This window comes from Sorex araneus, chromosome X, assembly GCF_027595985.1.
Source record: "Sorex araneus isolate mSorAra2 chromosome X, mSorAra2.pri, whole genome shotgun sequence".
NCBI lineage: Eukaryota > Metazoa > Chordata > Mammalia > Eulipotyphla > Soricidae > Sorex > Sorex araneus.
In genome coordinates this window covers 19,366,419-19,370,999 of record NC_073313.1, presented here as the reverse complement: position 1 = coordinate 19,370,999, position 4,581 = coordinate 19,366,419, and positions in this window count along the sequence as shown.

Below are 4,581 nucleotides of genomic sequence, written 5' to 3'. Positions count from 1 at the left end.
TAACAGGAAACCCTATTTGTTCTGCAGCTGCTAGGTAATCTAACTTCTGTAATTATAGGAAAATTCCACAGCGCAGCCTTCTGATCTGAATAGCAGGAAAACCTATGTTTTGCAAACATGATACTTCTACCAGGCTGCATTCCAATTTGAGGAAAGACCTACCTCACATGCAGTTACAGGCAAATTCCACTGGATGGCACGTTTTTTGTGTGCTGGTGGGGGGCTCATGTATGGTGGGGCCTCATACGTGAGGAAACCATTGGCTATCACTGAGACAAATACCCACCCCTTCATTCTTTGTTTAAGCAAAACATTATTTGCATACATGTGGACGAGAATAAGGGTAATAGATAAAAAGAAAAGTGATGTAATGGAGATCAACTACTGGGTAGTGTTTGGATCTGAGTACCCAATAAGAAAAACATCTAATTTACATGAAAAGTCAACCAATTGCACAAAAATGACATTTGACTGATAGAACAAAGCTCTAATCTGCAATTATAGGCAAATTCCAGCTGGCAGCCTTCTAACCACAGGAATACAAAAAACATATCTGTGTGAAATTATATGAAAATTCTACCTGGTGGCATTATAACCAAATTAATGGGAAAAGCATCTCTGCAATTACACGGGTGGTCCAATAGATCACTGTATCACTGTACCACTGTCATCCCATTGCTCATCAATTTGCTCGAGCGGGCACCAGTAACATCTCCATTTTGAGACTTGTTACTGTTTTTGGCATATCGGATACACCACCGGTAGCTTGCCAGGCTCTGCCGTGCGGGCGAGATACTCTTGGTAGCTTGCCAAGCTCTCTGAGAGAGGTGGAGGAATCAAACTCAGGTCGGCTGCATGCAAGGCAAATGCCCTATCCGCTGTGCTATTGCTCCAGCCCTATAGATAGATAGCACTGTAAAATACATAGTAATTTTAAAAAGTCATGCAATTACATTAATTTCCACAAGGTGAAACTATAACTTCTAAAAATAGAAAAGCTAGATTTGTCGTTACAAAAAAATTCCATATGATGATGCTCCAATACAAGAACTGAAATATATATAAATACATATATCCACATACTTCCACTGCATCTACACATATGTCCACTCAGTGGCAGCATAACATAAGAAATAAAAAAAGTACAGCTCTTGCTGTTGCATAAAATGTCCACAAAATGGCACTCCAATATAAGAAATGTGGAAAAGCACCTTCTTTGAGAAGGACTTTGGGGGGTGTTTCAGTAAAACAAAGATATTAAGAAATAAATGGTGATAGATTCATTACGTTCATTGACTTAACAAATCAGGTTCAATGCTTTGGACATAGTTATGCTTAGTCTTTGCTTTTGATTTGGGGTTGCACCTGGTGAGTACTTGGAGGTTATTACTAGCTTAGTATTTGAGGGTCACTCTTGGTGGTTCTCAGGGGACCGTGTGGAGCCTGGAACCTCCAGCATGCAAAGAACATACTTTAACCCATTTAACCTTCCAGTCCCTATTATTTGCATCTTAATGACTTTATTTGCACCCTCCCAACTTTGGCAGGCAGAAAACAAATAATATAAATTTTATACTTCCTTTTCCTCTACTACAGTAGCCGATGATTAGTAGAAACTCAAAAATATATAGTAAACAAGTGAAAGAGCGAATCAAACACATCAGTGAAGGTCAAGTAATCGGAGAGAAGAAACCATGAATAGAATTGAAATCTAAAGTCTTTGAGCTCTGTTCCCAGTGGCAGAACTGATGGTCAAATACAGAAGAAAATGGAATCTTGTCACCGGCCACCATCCAGATTGCATGTCCTTCTCTCCTGGAAGGGAGCATAAAGTGACACTCGCCATAATCATGCCTCTGGACCCCTTGCCAGGCTGTTTTACTTTGGGCGCCCCAGAGGGGGGTGGGTGAGACCCCTCCCTGCTCCAAGGGACCCAGTCTCAGCAGCCAAAAACCTCTAGAACCCAACTGCCGCCATGTTTGCAGCCGCTCTCCACACACTCGGGCGGAGCACCACCCGGGAGTGAATCTATTCCTGGACGGTGTGGATGCATTCGTGGCCGCGTGATACTTCAAACCACACACCCTACCCATACTCCAATATTACCGCACCACATTTGATAGGGTTCAAAGTAGGAGGCAACCAACCTTAGAGGGAAATATACATTTTTTTTACAGACACATACACATATAAAAGCACATAAGGCTCTTATATATATAAAACAACATGTAAGTGATCCCTTATAGAAGGGCTTAATGGCCCCTGGGTGAAATACAATAATTTCCACACTCTTTCCTCTTAGGATACTTTTTTGTAGCATTTTCAGCGGGTTTTTCATAACAAACAATACAAAATATATTATTTCAGTTCTGCTTTTGGGGCACAGATTGGGGCTCGGGATGGAAACATCTGAAACATGGTGGTGGGAAGGTGTAATGTGGTGGAATTGGTGTTTTAATATTAAATGTAATGAGATATTGTGAACTACTTTATAAAATAAAAAAATTATTAAAAACATTTAAATATATAGGAGAAAATGTAATTGAGACCAAATATCAATGTTGTTCATTTAAATGCCTTTTTATTTATTTATTTATTTTTGCTTTTTTGGGTCACACCTGGCAATGCACAGGGGTTACTCCTGGCTCTGCACTCAGGAATTACCCTTGGTCGTGCTCAGGGGACCATATGGGATGCTGGGATTTGAACCCGGGTCGGCCGCGTGCAAGGCAAACGCCCTACCCGCTGTGCTATCTCTCCAGCCCCTTAAATGCCTTTTTAAAAAGAGCTTTTTCACTAAGGCCGCATGATTTACAAAATTGAATTTTAGGCATACACTGTTACAATACCAACCCCACCACCAGTGTCAGCTTTCCTCCTTCAGCGTCCCTGGCTTCCTGTGCCCCGTCCCCCAGCCTCCCTCCTTGATAGGCACATTTTTAATTTTCATATTAAAACAATTTTTTAAATTAAATCACTTTGAGATACACAATTACAAAGTTGTTCAGGATTGCGTTTCAGTCATACACTGTTCCAGAACCCATCCCTTCAGCGTACATTTCCCATCACTAATGTCCCCAGTTTCCCTCCCGCTCCCCCACCTGCCTCTAAGGCAGGCAGTTTTCACATGTTTGTCCTTTTAGCTACTTTCAACACTCGGTTCTGGTCCAGGGTGATCATTTCCAACTACCATTGACAGGCACATTTTAATTTTCATTTTGTACGCCACACCCAGCAGTGCTTAGGGCTTACTCATGGCTCTGTGCTCAGGGATCACTCCTGGTGGGGCTGAGGGACCAGATGGGGTGTCAGGGATCCAACCTGGGTTGGCCTTGTTCAAGACAAGTGCCCTACCCATTGTTATACAGACACACTTTTAAGTTGGTTACTGTGGTTTGGGTCTCTGCAAAAATTCCAGTGTCCTTTGCTCTCTCTCTATACACACACACACACACACACACACACACATATATATATATATATGATGTATATATATATACATCTACCACACCCTTACATCACCCGTGTACCTGAGGCTCCTCCTGCCCCTGTTACCTCCACTTTGCCTCTTTTTACTCTCCCTCAATCTCTTTCCTCTCCTGTCCCTCCAATGCTCTAGGGTCAAGGGTGATGGAGATATCTCCTCTTGAATACTTCACATTCCTTGGTCCTATTGTTGTGAATGATTGTTAAGCTGTTTAACATTGAAATGCCTTTGAAAGTTGAGATTTGAAAATAAGTGAATGAAAAGAAAACTGAGCAACATCTACTACAAAGACTGGAGTTCTGGGAGAAAATGACTTTTGATTGTATCTTCAAACACCACAGAAACTATTTCCAGTATTGAATTGACTTGGTTGTGGAATTCCATGCAGGGTCTTCCTGGGCAGAGGGGCCTGGGAGAAGTTTCTGATGGGGTTCTCTCAGGAGTCACTGGCTGCAGGAGCGTCGTGCTCCGCCCAGAGCTAAGCTGCGCCAGTCAGGGCAGGAGGACTTCGGGCTTCAGCTTCTTCAAATCAGACTCAGGAGGCCAGAGCTTGCCCCAGAAGCAGGAGAAGAATCTGCTGTCACCTCTCTGGCTCCTTCCAAACCCACTGGCAAACCCCAGTCAGGGCTTCTGGTGCCTCAACACTAAGCCTGCCTTCCTTCCTTCCTTCCTTCCTTCCTTCCTTCCTTCCTTCCTTCCTTCCTTCCTTCCTTCCTTCCTTCCTTCCTTCCTTCCTTCCTTCCTTCCTTCCTTCCTTCCTTCCTTCCTTCCTTCCTTCCTTCCTTCCTTCCTTCCTTCCTTCCTTCCTTCCCTCTCTCTCTTTCTCTTTCTATTTTGGGCCATGTTCAGTGATGCTCAGGGCTTACTCCTAGTTCTGCACTCAGGAATTACTCCTGGTGGTCCTTGGGGGACATATGGGATGCTGGGGATTGAACTCAGGTTGTCCGCCTGCAAGGCAAGCACCCTACCTATTGTGCTATTCCTCTAGCCCCAAATCCTAAATATATTTCTAAAGCAAAATGCCTAATCTTCTGTCCTGTAGTGCATCTGGTCACGTTGAAGAAGCAGTACAGCTGCCTTCTGTTTGGCCTCTG